Source organism: Netta rufina, assembly GCF_964035555.1.
Source record: "Netta rufina genome assembly, chromosome: 18".
Lineage (NCBI taxonomy): Eukaryota > Metazoa > Chordata > Aves > Anseriformes > Anatidae > Netta > Netta rufina.
The window spans coordinates 4,983,994-5,001,690 of NC_140142.1; the positions used below are offsets into that span (position 1 = coordinate 4,983,994).

The following is a 17,697-nucleotide window of genomic DNA, read 5'->3' on the forward strand; positions in this document are numbered from 1 at the left end:
GGAATTATTTGACCTTCTCATGCCCGTGACCTGTGGACTTCATAGATCATTCCAGGTTCCCTTTTACCTGTTGCTGTATCCTAGGACTGACTGCTGCAGAGCCCACAGCACAGTTCCCTGCTTCTTGTGGCACCCTCAGAACACCAACCAAAGAAAAGACAAGGACTGACAGAAAGATCATCCTGAAAGGAATGAGGCAGTACGTTGTATGTGTGGTGTTTGTTGAGACATGCAATGGATTTTGGTCAGAGAAGTCCTTAAACATTGCAAAGTCTTTGCTTCTTTTAGACAGACTACCTTGGCCAGAGGCAAGAAATGCCCAACAGCAGCTCTGTGAGCGAGTTCCTCCTGCTGGCATTCGCAGACACGCGCGAGCTGCAGCTCCTGCACTTCGCGCTCTTCCTGGGCATCTACCTGGCTGCCCTCCTGGGCAACGGCCTCATCCTCAGCGCCGTAGCCTGCCACCACCGCCTCCACACCCCCAGGTACTTCTTCCTCCTCAACCTCGCCCTCCTCGACGTGGGCTGCATCTCCACCACTCTGCCCAAAGCCATGGCCAATGCCCTCTGGGACACCAGGGCCATCTCCTATCAAGGATGTGTTGCATAGTTCTTTCTGATAATCTTTTTCAATTTAGCAGAATTTTCTCTCCTCACCATGATGGCCTACGACCGCTACTTTGCCATCTGCAAGCCCCTGCACTACGGGAGCCTCCTGGGCAGCAGAGCCTCTGCCACCATGGCAGCAGCTGCCTGGGTCTGTGGCTGTCTCCATGCTGTGCTGCACATTGCCAATACGTTTTCACTGCCTCTCTGCTATGGCAATTCCCTTAACCAGTTCTTCTGTGAAATCCCCCACATCCTCAAGCTCTCCTGCTCAGACTCCTACCTAAGGGAAGTTCTTCTTACTACAGTTACTGCTTTTCTATTGTTGGGGTGTTTTGTTTTCATTGTGCTGTCCTATGTGCAGATCTTCAGGGCAGTGCTGAGGATGCCCTCTAAGCAGGGCAGGCACAAAGCCTTTTCCACGTGCCTCCCTCACCTGGCCGTGGTCTCCCTCTTTCTCAGCACAGTTATCTTTGCCCACCTGAAGCCCCCCTTGATTTCTTCCCCTTCCCTGGATCTTGTTCTGGCATTTCTGTACTCGGTGGTTCCTCCAGTAGTGAACCCCTTCATCTACAGCATGAGGAGCAAGGAGATCAAGGTCGCCATGTGGAAAGTGATGACTGGGTGTTTTTCTTAAGCAATATATTGCCTGCCTTCTTCGGTAAATCACTCGTAATGTTATTCATGATAGGCGAAGCCCGTGGGTCTTGTGCTGTTGTTTTTTTTGTTTGTTTGTTTGTTTGTTTTTCCCAATTTTATTTTATCAAATGTTGTCCACAAAGAAATATAATTCTTCATTTTGCTTCTGTAATTAAACCAATTAAACTGCCTTTTTGTCTTATGTCTTTCCTCTGAGGTCTTTTCTGTGGCTGCAGATGCAGTTCCCATGTGCAGGGGTGCAGAGGAAAAGAATCACGGCCCAGTAGTACGGCCCTAGAGCACCAGGACTTGGGGCATGCAGAGCTGCTCTCCTGCCACTGCCACCCTCTCCTGCTGAGCCCTGCTGGCAGTGTAAGGCCTGGCTGCTGCTGGAGCTTGGTCCAGTGCTGCTGTGTGGCCATGCTGGGACTGCAGGCCAAAGAGCAAGAGCTGAATGCAGCTCTGTGATGTGCTTCCTTGAGCCTCCAGGGTCCCTGTGCCCATTCATCATGCTGTGGGGCATCTCAGAGGAGGGCGATGCACTGCAATGCTGAGGTGCCACCCAGCCTCTGCAGTGGCTGCAGGAGCCAGAGGGATCTGCAAGTGCTGCAGTGCACTGCCTGTGTGTGTGTGCAAGGCAGAGACTCGTGTCTCTGAACAGCCCAGTGTGGATGAGCGGTGCACGGGGCCAGTTCAGATGCTGGCACCTCACAGAGCCCTGACATTTCTCTGTGCAGAACTCAGTAATTAACCAGTAATAAAACAGTAATTACCCCCAGCGTTCCCATGCGATTTCTGTCACCCTCCTTGCACAGGTTCATTGCAAATGCCTCTCTCTGACTTAACACATTACCCTGCTTGTTGGACTGGTGGCGACTGCAAATTGCTGTCTGTTGGTGACAGCCTTCAGTAAGGGCAGATCATGCCTGACAAACCTGGTGGCCTTCTACGATGGGCTTACAGCATTGACGGAGAGGGGAAGAGCAACTCACACCATGAACCTTGACTTGTGTAAATCATGTGACACTGTGCCACGCGATATCCTTGTCTCTCAATTGGAGAGACATGGATGTGATGGATGGATCACCTGGCGGGTGAGGAATTGGCTGGATGGTCACCCACAAGGAGCTGGAGTCTACAGCTCAATGTCCAAGTGGAAATCAGTAAAGAGTGCTGTTCCTCAGGGGTCAGTATTGGGACCAGCACTGTTTAACACTTTGTCAGTGACGTGGACAGTGTGACTGAGTGCAATCTCAGCGAGTGTGCTGATGACACCAAGCTGGGTGGTGCAGTCGACACACTGGAGGGAAGGGATGATATGCAGATGGACCCAGACAGGCTTGAGAGATTTTCCTGTGCGAACCTCATGAGGTTCACAAAGGCCACGTGCAAGGTTCTGCAGCTGGACTGGGGCATTCCCAAGCACAAATACTGTGGAGAATGGGTAGAGAGCAGCTCTAAGGAGAAGGACCTGGGGTGCTGGTGGATGAGAAGCTCAACCTGTGCTAGCAATGTCAGTTCACAGCCCAGAAAGAAAACTGTATTCTGGGATGCATCAAATAAGTTTGGCCCAAAGCTTGAGAGAGGTGATTCTCTCCCTCAGCTCTGCTCTTGGGAGACCGCTCCTGGATTACTGCATTCAGCTCTGGGGCCCCAAACTCAAGAAGGACATGGAAGTATTAGAAGGAGTCTAGAAGAGGCCGGAAATATGATAGAGAGGCTGTGGCAATTTTTCCATGAAGACTGGCTGAGAAAGCTGGTTCTCTTCAGCCTGGAGAGACCCTATAGCAGCCTTCCAGTACCTAAAGGGGACCTTTAGGTAATGTTTTAAAATCAAGAGAGGGTACTTTAAAATTAATTATAAGGAAGACACTCTTTCCTTTGGGGGTAGTGGTCAATGGAACAGGTTGCCCAGAGAAGTTGTGTCAACCCATCCTTAGCCCCTTCGTGGCCAGAAGCCTCCCGTGCCAAACCACGATGGACACACCCCCTGCAAAGTTGCTGTTTAACCTCATCTTTCCTGCATGGGGCCTCCTCTGTACCACAGAGCCCAGTCCCAGGTCCCACTTTGCCACAAGCACTCTGCACGGGCGCTACAGGGCCTAACTCTACCATGTCCTGCCCTGGCTCTGCCATCCCGCTGGGCAGGGGAGAGGGTGACAACAGCAAAGGGATGCGTTTGGGTGTGGAATGTGGGGCCTGGCAGAGACAAAGAGTCAAGGGAGAGGACAGGGCGAGGCAGCAAAGGCAACACAAGCTGTGGAGTTGTTGAGGGGCCACATTTGTGCGAGGAGCCTAGGTGGGCAGCAGCTGACAGGAGGCGAGGGTGATACTGTAAAAGCCACTCAAAGTAACTCTCTAAGACTCAAATAGGAGTTTTAGAAAGCAGGCATTCTATTATTGAGATGCTGGATGCACAGGAGATCACTGACCTGGTGTGCTTACAGAACTGTAAGCCCTCCCTCTCTGGGATGGGGGAGAGAAACGGGAAAGTGAAGCCTGTGAGTTGAGATAAAGACAGTTTATTAAGACAGGAAAATAATAATAACAATTACAATAATAACAATAATGATGATAATAGTACTACTGCTAATAATGTGTACAAACAAGTGATGCACAATGCAATTGCTCACCACCCGCTGAACAATGCCCAGCCTAACCCCGAGCAGTCCAGCCCTCCTCCCCATGGCTAGCCACCCCTATATATTGTTTAGCATGACATCAGATGGTATGGAATACCCCTTTGGCCAGTTTGGGTCAGTTGTCCTGGGTCTGTCCCCTCCCAGCTCCCACTGCACCTCCAGCCTGCCCGTTGGCAGGACAGAGTGAGAAGCTGAGACGTCCTTGGCTTGGTGTAAGCACTGTTCTGCAACAATTAAACATCAGCGTCTTACCAGCACTCTTCTCATCCTAAGCCAAACCATAGCATTCTACAAGGTACTAGGAAGAAAATTACCTCTGTCCTAACTGAAACCAGGACATATATCATAGAATCACAGAATCATAGAATCATAGAATATCCTGAGTTGGAAGGGACCCTTAAAGATCATCAAGTCCAACTCTTGACACTGCACAGGTCTACTCAAAAGTTCAGACCACGTGACTAAGTGCACAGTCCAATCTCTTCTTAAATTCAGACAGGCTCGGTGCAGTGACCACTTCCCTGGGGAGCCTGTTCCAGTGTGCAACCACCCTCTCTGTGAAGAACCCCCTCCTGATGTCAAGCCTAAATTTCCCCTGCCTCAGCTTAACCCCGTTCCCGCGGGTCCTGTCACTGGTGTTAATGGAGAAAAGGTCTCCTGCCTCTCGACACCCCCTTACGAGGAAGTTGTAGACTGTGATGAGGTCTCCCCTCAGCCTCCTCTTCTCCAGGCTGAACAGGCCCAGTGACCTCAGCCGTTCTTCGTACGTCTTCCCCTCCAGGCCTTTCACCATCTTCGTAGCCCTCCTCTGGACACTCTCCAACAGTTTCATGTCCTTTTTATACTGTGGTGCCCAGAACTGCACACAGTACTCGAGGTGAGGCCGCACCAGCGCAGAGTAGAGCGGGACAATCACCTCCCTTGACCTACTAGCAATGCCGTGCTTGATGCACCCCAGGACACGGTTGGCCCTCCTGGCTGCCAGGGCACACTGCTGGCTCATATTCAACTTGCTGTCTACCACGACCCCCAGATCCCTCTCTTCTAGGCTGCTATCCACCCTTTATACCACATAATTTATGTTATGCTAACATTACACTCCCTACCAGACCACGTTCTGCTGCTGGCCATGGCCAAGGCTCCAGGGAAGCAGCAGCCCCGACCTGAAGGCAGCAGAGAGGCAGAGCCCAGCGGGCAGTGAGGGGCAGCCCCAAGGGCCACCGGGGCTGCTCCTGCATGTGGCAGCTTCGCTCTTGGCCCTGAGCCCCTCCAGAGGAGATCAGAAGAGAGGGATACTGACACCAATGAATTTCTGATGGCTTCTTTATTGTTTTTATTTACACTGGAGGACTAGTACTACGGGTAGATTAGATGATTTGGTCAAAGTAAAGAAATTAATTAACAGGCAGGATGCTAAGAATAGTATTAGTGAAATAATGATAAAAATTACATGACACGAATAACAGTAATTTCAAATAATTATGATTATATATTATAACTATATTATTGATGCTTAAGAAGCATGCATAGGAACAGTCTCCTCACTCCATACTTTAGGTCCTTGTTTCTCATGCTGTAGATGAGGGGGTTCAGTGCTGGAGGTACCACTGAGTACAGAAATGCCAGCACCAGGTCCACGGATGGGGAGAAGACAGAGGGGGGCTTCAGGTAAGCAAACATGCCAGTGCTAACCATCAGGGAGACCACAGCCAGGTGAGGGAGGCACATGGAAAAGGCTTTGTGCTTGCTCTGCTCAGAGGGCATCCTCAGCACTGCCCTGAAGATCTGCACATAGGACAGCACAATGAAAGCAAAACAACCAAAGCCTAAAAAAACACTAAACACAAGAGACAAAACTTCCCTGAGGTAGGCATGTGAGCAGGAGAGCTTGAGGATCTGGGGGATTTCACAGAAGAACTGGTCTACAGCATTGCCTTGGCAGAGGGGCAGAGAAAATGTGTTGGCCGTGTGCAGGACAGCATCAAGAAAGCCACTGCCCCAGGCAGCTGCTGCCATCTGGGCGCAAGTTCTGCTGCCCACAAGGCTCCAGTAGTGCAGGGGCTTGCAGATGGCAACGTAGCGGTCGTAGGCCATGACAGTGAGAAGGGAATACTCTGCTCCAACCAGGAAAACTAAAAGGAAGACCTGTGCAGCACAGCCTTGATAGGAGATGGCCCTGGTGTCCCAGAGGGCATTGGCCATGGCTTTGGGCAGAGTGGTGGAGATGCAGCCCACGTCGAGGAGGGCAAGGTTGAGGAGGAAGAAGTACATGGGGGTGTGGAGGCGGTGGTCGCAGGCTACGGCGCTGAGGATGAGGCCGTTGCCCAGGAGGGCAGCCAGGTAGATGCCCAGGAAGAGCGCGAAGTGCAGGAGCTGCAGCTCACGCGTGTCTGCGAATGCCAGCAGGAGGAACTCGCTCACAGAGCTGATGTTGGGCATTTTCTGACATTCTCTGTTGGAGAGAAAAAGGTAGAACAAAGTTAGAACTGATTTGGATGAGGAAAACCTGTTACACATCTTAGAGAACATCCAAACAGAGCCTCTCTCTTTGCAGCAGAACCTTTCTGCAGCTCTCCTGCTTGAGTTGTGGCTGGTGCTGCCTGAGAGTGGCATGGGGAGCAGGGGCTGCTGTGGGCTGCAGAGGAGTCCTACCTGCAGCAGGAGGGAAGAAGGAATGTGAGGGAAACTCAAGTTCAGTCCACTTGTTAGGTCAATGAGTTTGCAGCGTTTTCTTGCAAAAACTCATCTGAATGCAGAGCAGAGCTGCATTTAGAGCAGTGTTTTACTTGCTTTAATGTTATTCGGTTGCCCCTGTAACGCTTAGGTGAATTATTGGACAGTTGAACTCTGTGACTTTTCATGCGTGCTCCTGGTGAAATCTTGCGGATGCCAGGAGGCAAAAGGACTGTCCCTTGGTGAAGACTGAGCAGAGCAGATCTGAACAGAAGTGAGCTTGGGCACGAGAAGAAACTGGAGACAGCTGAGAGCAGAGAAGCCCGACTCAAAAGGCAGATGGACAGAATGCTCACCTTATTTCTGGGTGTGTGATCAGGATCTCAGCTCTTCCCTCCTATATAGGAGTGCAGAAGCCTCAAACCAGCTTCCCACAGATAGCCATCCAGCAGCACGGACATGGCCTTAGCAAGGAGGTGTCTTCTCCTTCAGGCACCTGGATAACACAACGATGCCACGAGAGAGCTGCATCCTGCTGGAGAGCAGCCTGCAGCTCAGGAGGATGCCCCACAGACAGAGCTGGATATTCGCAAGCTGGAGTGTCCCATATCCCAGCTGCACCCCTGTAGGGTCTGGAGGACGCTTGACCACACCTGTCTTATCTGATCAGGGATAGCAAGGTAATGACACTCCAAGGGGCTTCTGCCAGACTTCCTCACCTCGCACTGCAACCCAGCAGGACTCTCAAAGCCTACTGCATTGCCCACTGCCCTCCCAGAAACAACACCCAGCAGGAGACCCTCCCAGGACCTGCAGCTGCATGGCCCTGCAGCCAGGCACTTACCTTGTCAAGGGCTGTGCCGGTTTCTCCTGCAGGCAGCTCTCAGCATCCTCCCACTGCCAACTGCCTCCAAGCCCTCTCTCCTTCTCTCCTCTCTGCATGCCAGCTGCAGTCAGAGCCCCCAGCCCTGCTGCGCTGTGCAGAGGACCTGCTCCTGGGCACAGCTGTCTCTCTGCTTCATGGGACTTTCTCAAATGTGTTTTATCTATCCCACAAGACCAACCCAGCTCAATAACAGCGGCCCAGCCCAAGGCATTGGAATCACCCCTCTGGGGGCTTTGCTGATGAGCCCACGAGGAGTCAATTAGGCTCTGGTGCTTTAATGATTAGCTGTCTCCTCAAAAACTTCAGTGGCACAGACAATAGCCATAGCCATGGACCCAAATATCTCATATCGCAGCTCTGTAGGAAGCTTCCCTGGTTCCTTGTGAGAAGGCACCACTGCTCATATGGCATCCCTGTGGTGGAAACCTCTCCTGAAGTAGGCATCCCAACCTAGCAGGCTCCTTGAGGCCTGTCAGCCAACCAGACACAAGTCACCTCAGCAGCAGCTTCCAAGCCAGGGGCCTGCTGCTGGCCTTGCAGCTTCTTGGCTACACACAGCCAAGCCTTGTGCCTGCTGCTGCCTAGCCATGGACTCAAGCAGAAGGGACAGGACAACCCATCTGGGGGCCTTCTTTCTGCCTGGGTCCTGCTGGGTGTGTAGGCAGAGGGGATCCCCCAGTCAGCATGCCAAGCAGGTGCCTTCTGCTGGCCTAGCAGGGCCACTGCCAGATGTCAGCCCAAAAGTGCAGATCCCAGGGAGAAGTCAAGGCTGACCTGCCACCTCCAGACACAAGTGACCTCCCAGTCCCTTTCCGTGACACGTTCCTGCTGCTGCCCTATCAAGTGCAGAGACAGAAGTGACCTCACAGTCCCTGCCACAGTCACATTATTGCTGCTGGGGCAGGAGATGCTGAGGCAGAGCTGAGCTCATCACAGCATTCCCACCCATCTCCTCCTTGTGGCCCACAAGCTGATCAGATCAGGGTGAGCAAAAGACTAAAGATAAAGGGAAGCGACTATAGGCTGTGTTTTGGCTTGAAGGGATACTTTGAGGTCAGGCATAAGAGTAGTGGATTCCTGTCAGGGTATGGAGTAGCATTTAGGTTTGGGGATTAATGACACTGGCTAAAATAGGGGAATGGCTTTACATGACTGTTTTAAGCCAGCATTACAGCAGAATCAACATTGCCTGAATGTTCGAACCTCACAGAAATCATTAATTTCTGCTGGCCAAACTCCTCTTCCCTCCCTGAAATCTCACATCTCTCCTGGCCAGGCTTCTCCTGACTTCCCCATATCAGTCATCTTCTTAGGGACAGCTTTCTGATGGCTTTCATGATCTCAGAGTATCTGTCTCATATCTGTTGGCTACTCCTTTCTAGAGATTGACATGGCACCTAAGTCAGGATGGAAAATAACACAAAGGCTGTAGGTGAACCCTGCACAATGTGCCCAGCAGCTCTTGTACCACCCCAAAATTTGGTTTCCTGCCTCCAACTTTTAGATATGGAATGGTTTCTGTGCACCCAGGCTATCTTTTTCCAAACCCTCATGCGTGGTTCAGTTTGCCCCAAGCATCTTGGAGGCAGTGGCCCCCTCTGTGTCGAAAACTGAAAGCAGTCCTAAAGGATGACTTCAGGCAAAAGCTGACACCTCTGACATGACAACCCCTATCCAAGACCTCTTCCTCTATGGGGCCTAGCAGGTAGTTAGAAAGAGCCGATCTCAGAAACGACATGCACAGCAAGTGCCTTCTGCTGTCCTGTCATGGATGCTGGCCGATGTGAGCCTAAAGGCACAGATCCCAGCCAGAAGTCAAGGGTGACCTGTCAGCTACTTCAGAGAGAGCTCAACTCACAGGCCATTTAAGAGCCAGTCTCTTCCTGCTGGACTTAGTGTTTCTGAGACACCACTGAGCTTATAATACCACACCTAGAAAACATGCCCTTTTGGGGTCAGGACCTGCCCAGGTAGAAATGATCTGGTTGTGATCCTCCAAGCTCATGGCACACCTGCTGGGCTCCCAGGCTCTCTGAGGCACAGGAGCCAGTTCTGTGCCAGTCCTGTGAGGTGCTAGGGCAGGAGGAACCTTGCAGGCAATGTTCCAGCCCCATGCCTGTTGGCGGTCTGTCAGCTCCTTGTGCACAGTGAAGATCACGCTCACATCCAGAAGTTGTGTGCCTGAAGCCAGCCTACAAGACACTCACGGGAAGCATCCTCCCAGCTCCAGCCCCAGCTGGCAGTGCTGCTCTGCAGAGCGAGGGGGCTGTGGTGCCTGGGGCACGGGGGCACTCTGCAGGGCTGTGCTGGGCAGGCTGGGAGGCAGACCCAGCTCATGGGATCACTGCCATTGCCCCAGGGCTGCAAGGTATCACTCGCCAGGTTCCTTTGGTGAGGTTTTTGTGTGTTCTGGGGCTGTAAAGCTCTGCTCTGCCTGCTCACAGCAGACTGAGCACTTGAGCTCTGGTCAGTCCACCTTGGAGGGGATCCCCCCTTAGGAGGGAAGTGCTGCAGTGGAGGCCAGCTGTGCCACTGCCGTGCCCACTGCCTGTCCCTGCCTGCAGTCCCAGCACAGCCCCACAGCAGCACTGGCACCAAGCTCCAGGAACAGCTGGGCCTGACCCCACCAGCAGGGCTCAGCAGGACAGGGCGGCAGTGGCAAGAAAGCAGCTCTGCATGCCCCAAGCGCTGGTGCTCCCTGGCCGTGCTGCTGGGATGGGACTCTTTTCCTCTGCACCCCTGCATACGGGCACTGCCCCTGCAGAGCCAGGCCTGGTCTCAGAGGAAGGCTTCTCTCTGTAGATGTCAGAGACTGATTTTTTAAAGTGTGATTTGTGCTGTTGGACTGTGGTTGTCAAGCATGTTGTGCTTTATCCTGGCAGACAACTCAGCACCACGTAGCTCATCCTCACCCCCGAAATAATCATGTGTTGAGATAAGGATGGTTTGATTGCAAAGGAAAGGAAGAGATGTTGCTGCTGCTGCTGATGATGATGATGATAATGTAGTTTAGTAAATCAAGCGATGCACAGTGCAATTGCTCACCACACACTGACCGATACCCAGCCTGTCCCCAGGCAGGGGTCCCCCTGAACCTGGCCAGCCTGCCTCAGGATCTCCTGTGTAGGTCCTTTGACCTTACTTTGTTTTACATCAAAATCAGTGGTGGTGGGACTTCATTCAGGCCACAGACGTCCACCATTATCTTCCACTCCCCATTAGAATTTTGTACTGTCCATATGGGACTATTAAAGGGTGAGAGAGCCTTGCTGATCACTCCTTGGCCCTCCAGTCAATGAACCAGGTCATGCAGGGGAATCAGGGAGTCTCTGTTAGTGCAATACTGCCTCATATGCGCTGTTGTGGTAGTGATTGGCACCTGCTGCTCATTGGCCATCAGCACCTCCACAGCAGAAGGGCCCTGTGAGAGAGTGGGCAAGGTAGACAACTGTTTAAAGGTAAGCCTTTGGATCTTTGAAGCACCCTTTCCTGAAGGACTCTATACTAAGGATGCACAGAGCTTCTGGGCCAGTCTCAAGGGGTTGCTTTTGCCACTCTTTCCCATTAGACTCACATCAGCCTCCAATACAGTTAACTACTGGGATTCTCCCATCATTCCAGAAATACAATTGGGTTCTGGCCCTTTTAGCTCAATGGCATTACACTACACTGTGCATTGGTGTCCTTTAAAACCTAACACCTGCTGTGGGTCTGATGTGCCAAGCGAGTAATCCTCAAAGTCCAATACACCCAGTTGCCTCCTTCCTCCCCCCGGTTGGAGGTAGAACCCCTCTAGTCCTGCTCATAGTATTCATTACTCTGTTTGGAGGACTGCCCACTAGAAACAGGAGCAGCAATTTTCTCAGAAGAACCACTTTTTGTGAATGTTTTTCCTTGTGCTTCATGTATCCATGCCTCTAGGATGGAGGTAGATTTTCCATCCCATTTACTCATGGCTTCTCCGTGATCACACAGTTAAAACCACAGAGCTGCACGTGGTATGTACCCACTATATCACCTTTCTTGAGTAGAGGGACACTTATACCTGAGAGCTGAGGTATTGGTTCGTACAGGTGGGGAGGAAGATGTATTCTCTTGTAGTTCTTGGACCTACTCAGACGGTTTCTCCATTGTCGAGACACAGGTTCGTAGGGAAGAAGAGAGACTTTCTTTGTAATGCCATAGCTGGCTAGCCGATTCATCCACCATGGGTTCCTCTTGGTCTTTCCTGGTCATTACTGCCAATGAATTGGCATATGATTATGGTGCGCTCTGTACAAACTTCTGTCACATGGGTAATGTGTACTTGACTTCATCGGGATCTTTGGACAGCTGTTAGTTTTCTAGGTTTCTACAAATCACCTTCAGCATGGGTAATTCCCTCAGGTACAGGATACCCCTCTGCATGGTGGTCCACTTGCCTGGTTGACATAGAAGATCTTCCTTCAAGGGATACCTTTCTTTCAGGCCTGAGAGGATTAAGTTCCTTGTGCCCTTTTCCACTGGCTTTCTCAATCACCCCTCACCTACAGGAGGATCCCAGCTGCTTGGCTTCCCTGCCCTCTAAATCCAGACTGTTAGCCCCCTTCTCTCAGCACTGGAGCAGCCAGCTGACAATGTGCTCACCGAGATGATGGCTAAAATATTTTCCCATGTCTCGTAGCTTACACTGGGATAGGGATCACATGGTTTCTGATGCTTATATGACCTCTTCTTCTTCGTCATCCTGCTTCTATGATGGACCAACTTAGGAGAAACCTGCCTCTTCTTCCTCCTCCTTTCTTGTCTGGGTGCCTGAGTTTCTTTCCTTTCTAAAGAAAAACTGACTTTTACACCCATTGTTTTCTCCTGCATAAAGAGGCAACCGATACTGGCACAGGCTGGTTCTCTGGCCCAGCCATGAGGCCCATTGCAGGTGCTGGAGTGGCTGCACGGCCCATCGCTGGAGTTGTTCTGGCTGCAGGGCCTTTTGGATGAGTTGGAGTGGCTGCAGTGCCTATCACAGGTTTGGGAGTAGCTATAGGGCCTGTCACGAGTGTCAGTTTAACTTTGGGCCCACCTCAGGAGCTGGAGTGCCTGCAGGGCCTGTTGCAGGGTTTGGAGTGGCTTTGGACAGGCTATATGCCTGTCCTGGAGGAGAAGGGGGAGGTGCAGGAGAAAGGGAGAGGGAAGAAGTGGTGAAAAGCATCCCCCACTGTCCATCCCAGTTCCACCCACCCTGCATAGGTTTACTCCCCAAGGAGAAAAGGCAAAGAGTTTAAAAGAGTGTAATTCTAAATAATTTCTATGAGATGAAGAGATGGTTCCTGAGGTATGGAGGCAGCAATTATTTTATCCTGTCAGAAGTCAGCGTTATCCAATACAGCAAAACAGTAACCTTAAACCAGCCCCCAGAACTGATAAAGAGCACGCCATGGATGACAATTAGTAATGTGCTGTACAACACAATTCTGAAAACAAGCACCACAGACCCCAGATCAAAAATATCAATTCTGTGATCAGCAACTGTTAAACTGATCTAATGCTTATAACAATTTACTTTTAAAACGCTGTGGTCAGCTCTGTCATCTCAACCTTTGTGCTCCATGCTAGGCACCAAAAAGCCTTGCTGTGGTTTGACCCAGCAGGCAGCTCAGAACTGTACAGATATTCATCCAATGGACTGCAGGAGAGAAGAGGGAGAAAAAAAAAAGTAAAAGTTTATGAGTTGATATAAGAGCAGATTAATAGGACACAAAGGAAATAATAATAACAACAATAGCAATAAATTGTTGTTATTATATATTTCACTATTATTATTATTATTATTATTATTATTATTATTATTATTATTATTATTATTATTATTATTATTATTATTATTATTATTATTATTATTATTATAGACACAGATATAATTATTATTATGGCCTGGCACATCAGACCCACAAAATGTACCAGGCTCTACTAGACACCAATGCACAGAGTACCCTAATGCCATCAAGCTAGAAAGAGGTAGAACCCACTTGTATTTCTGGAGTGACAGCAGGATCCCAAGCGTTAACTGTACTGGAGGCTGAAGTGAGTCTAACTGGGAAGGAATGGCAAAAGCACCCCATTGGGACTCGCTCGGAGGCTATGTGCATCCTCAGCATAGACTGCTTCAGGAGAGGGAACTTCAAAGTTCCAAGGTAGGGCTTTGACATAGCTGCCTTGGAGACAAAGGACATGAAACAGTTGTCTACCTTGCTTGGCCTTCCACAGAACCCTCCGATTGAGGGTTTGCTGAGCGCTGAAGAACAGCAGGTGCCAATGGCTACCATGGTGGCACACCTGAGGCAGCGTCACGCTAACCGAGACTCCCTGATTGCCATCCATGAGCTGGGTCATCCACTGGAGAGCCAAGGTGTAGATGTAGAGCTTGGGAGCGTGCTTTAGTGATGGACTTGTCAGCACTAAGGTAAAGTTGCCTGACCTGGGTGACACGTCCCAGAGCAGTGTCGGGCACAATGCAATTCTTTTTGTCTTCTGCATCTATAGCACAGGAAGTAGGACTTTGCCCTACTCTATTGACTAGGCAGGTCTTTTCACATTACTCAGTTTAGGTTTGTGTGGCTGGAGGGGGACAATTTCCCAAAAGAGGCCAATCTCATGGGTACAGCTAAAGCCACAGGAAGATTTTATTTTTTTTTTTCACTTTTCACCTTGAGTTTTCCACAGAAGACCCAAGAGACACCCTGGATGTCCAGTTGTTTACAATATTCATTTTAAATTTCTCAGGATCCAACGGTCATTTCAAATTAATTTTATTTTATTTTATTTTATTTTATTTTATTTTATTTTATTTTATTTTATTTTATTTTATTTTATTTTATTTTATTTTTTTTATTTTTTATTTTTTCCCTGATTATCTTAAAAAGTTTTCCATGTGCTGAACTGTGCTACAGTTACAGGGACAAAGACTACTGCTGGCAGTGGAGGTGTCAGACCTCCAGACTCTGTTTTTCTTCCCGATCAAGGCCTCCAAAGAAGTCACCCTGGATCAATAGCAATTGGAGAATGATGCTCCAAACTGAAATACAGCAAAATTCAGCCTTTAAAACAAAAAAAAAGTTTTGTATTAGCTGTTTTTTTGAAATCTTCTTTCTTAACTACTTCATCCAAGCTCTGCCATTAGCTGTACAAGTCTTGAAGTCATGAAGAAAACTATGGAAGAGATGTCAGGAGTTTCTGCATTTTAATGAGTACCATGGTGTATTTTGGTCTGATGCTATGACGCTCAGGTACTGAGAGGAGAATAATGCAACTGCTTGAGAAAGTGAAGTCAGGAGGAAAAGTTGAAGTGATTTGGAGCATTAATGGGCCCACTGAGGGCTGTTACTAATGAAGCCTCCCCAGGGCCTTGTTAGGAAAGATAATTGGAGGCCATGGTTACAGACAGGCAAAGCACTGTGCTGAAAAAAGTCTTGTATTCTTCTGACGAAGCAGAAGAGCCAAGGCCTCATCCCTGGAAGTGGGAGGGGAGATCCTGCACAACCACGTCTGTGTCAGGGCTCTTGCTGGGGTCTGTGGGATGTGGTGGGCAGTGTAATGCCATGAGAAGAACAGTGGTATGACATCTCTGAGGTGCTGTACAACGTTGAAATGAATCAATGAGGCCCCATCACAATGAGTATAACATATCTCCTCCTAAGCTCTAGCCAAAGGGACAGCTATGGCTGTTGTCTCTGTTACTCAGGTTTATGAGGACACTGCTTCTCATTAAAACACCAGGACCTCATTGCCTCCTTGCCGCCACCCATGAACCAGGCAGGGCTCGTACCGTTCTCCTCACTTGGCCATGCACATCCCCATCTCTTACTGACCAGGAAGCGTCCTGTGGAAGGTGTGAAGGGAAAGGATCTCCATTCCCAGAGGACAATGGTCAAGGCCTGGCCCTTGTGCTTGCTGACACACATCCAGTTTGTCTATGCCTCAGTGTCATCTTCACATTGCCTTTGTCTCCTTGTCCTCACTGCCTCCAGGGTTCTGCTCTAACGAGCTCCAAGGGAGGCTGTGTCAGTGCTGGCCCTCAGGGGGACACTGCAGGAAACTTGCCTCTGACTTGGACTTCTGGAGAGATGTCTTCAATTGTCTGTGAGTGCCTGAGGTTTGTGGGCTCATCAGGAAAGCCCCAAGAGGGGTGATTGCAGTGCCTTTGGTTGGTGTTGTGCTGCTGAGCTGGGCCGGACTCGTGGGACAGAGAGAACTCGTGGCAAGAGGACCCTGTTGCAGAGAGACAGCTGTGCCCAGGAGCAGCTCCTCTGCACAGCGCAGCAGGACTGGGGGGCTCTGACCGCAGCTGGCACACAGAGAGGAGAGAAGGAGAGGGGGCTTGGAGGCAGCTGGGTGTGGGAGGATGCTGAGAGCTGCCTGCAGGAGAAGCCTGCACAGCCCTTGACAAGGTAAGGGTCTGGCTGCAGGGCCATGCAGCTGAAGGTACTGGAGGGGTCTCCTCCTGCTTGGTCTTGTTTCTGGGAGGGCAGTGGGCAATGCAGTAGACTTTGAGCGTCCTGCTGGGTTGCAGTGTGAGGTGAGGAAGTCTGGCAGAAACCTCTTGTATAGCCATAGGCCACGTCTCCCTGGTCTGCCCAGAACACCCTGCTCGAGCAGGCCATGTCACGCTCTCTGTCAGCTGCCTCATAGTTCTTGCAGCCATGGAAAAGAAGACAAGCTCACAAGCTCCATCTGGCTTTCTGTGGCGCTCCTCCCTCAGCAGCCTTCTCCAGTGTCTTCTCCGTTTTTTCAGGGAAACAGTCTAATGGGATGGTCCTGCAACTCATATAGGGGTGACACAGGGCAGCTAAGAACAGGACTGGTGGGCAGAGCTGCTCTGCTTGATCTTCACCAAGGGACACTCCCACAGGGTATCAAGAGGAATGCACAGGAAATTTGAGGACATTCAGCAACCCAATTCCTATCCTAAGCTTTGCCAGGCCTACTGGGATAGAATAAAGCAAACAAAATCCCTACGGCTCAGCTCTGCACTCATCTGAGTTGTTTGCGACAACTAACAAGTAGAAGGCACTTGAGGTTCCTTCATGTTCCTGCTTTCCTCTTGCTGCACAGGAGGAAGGAATGCTAGGGAGCCCACAACTACCCATTCTTCCAGTGTCACTCTCAGCTAGCACCAGCCACAGCTCAAGGAAGAGAGCTGCAGAAAATGTCTTCACATACTGAGCCTTGGACTGGGGGGTACTCTAAGGCTTGCAATAGTTCTTCCTCAAAGAAATCTTTTATAACTTTTTCTACCATTTTCTCTCAAATAGGCAGCCGTGTTCAATGTCAGAAAATGCTCAACAGCTGCTCTATGAGTGAGTTCCTCCTGCTGCCATTCGCAGACACGCGTGAGCTGCAGCTCCTGCACTTCACACTCTTCCTGGGCATCTACCTGGCTGCCCTCCTGGGCAACGGCCTCATCCTCAGCGCCGTAGCCTGTGACCACCGCCTCCACACCCCCATGTACTTCTTCCTCCTCAACCTCGCCCTCCTCGACGTGGGCTGCATCTCCACCACTCTGCCCAAAGCCATGGCCAATGCCCTCTGGGACACCAGGGCCATCTCCTATCAAGGATGTGCTGCACAGGTCTTTCTGTTTATCTTCTTGATGTCAGCAGAGTATTCCCTTCTCACCATCATGGCCTACGACCGCTACGTTGCCATCTGCAAGCCCCTGCACTACGGGAGCCTCGTGGGCAGCAGAGCTTGTGCCCAGATGGCAGCAGCCGCCTGGGGCAGTGGCTTTCTCAATGCTGTCCTGCACACAGCCAACACATTTTCCCTTCCCCTCTGCCGAGGCAACTCTGTTGACCAATTCTTTTGTCAAATTCCCCAGATCATCAAGCTCTCCTGCTCAGATGCCTACCTCCAGGAAGTTGAGCTACTTGTTTTCAGTCTTTCTTTTGTATTTGGTTGTTTTATTTTCATTGTATTCTCCTACATGCAAATCTTCAGGGCTGTGCTGAGGATTCCCTCTGAGCAGGGCAAGCACAAAGCCTTTTCCACGTGCCTCCCTCACCTGGCCGTGGTCTCTCTGTTTGTCAGTACTGGCATGTTTGCCTACCTGAAGCCCCCCTCCATCTCATCCCCATCTCTGGATCTTGTCGTGGCAGTTCTATACTCAGTGGTGCCTCCAGCAGTGAATCCCCTCATCTATAGCATGAAGAACCAGGAGCTCAAGGATGCCTTGAAGAGACTGATGACTGCAGATGTTTCAAAATCAAAAACATAGCCT

General features: G+C 50.4%; 1 pseudogene across 1 annotated transcript; it reads left to right on the plus strand.

Annotated features, from left to right (window-relative positions):
* Positions 1–315: 315 nt before the first annotated feature.
* LOC311216326 lies at positions 316–17,694 on the plus strand (annotated as a pseudogene). Its single transcript has 6 exons — positions 316–1,229; positions 2,469–2,688; positions 10,523–10,700; positions 10,815–10,903; positions 11,367–11,373; positions 16,733–17,694. The product of its transcript is annotated as an uncharacterized misc_RNA (transcript).
* Positions 17,695–17,697: the final 3 nt, after the last annotated feature.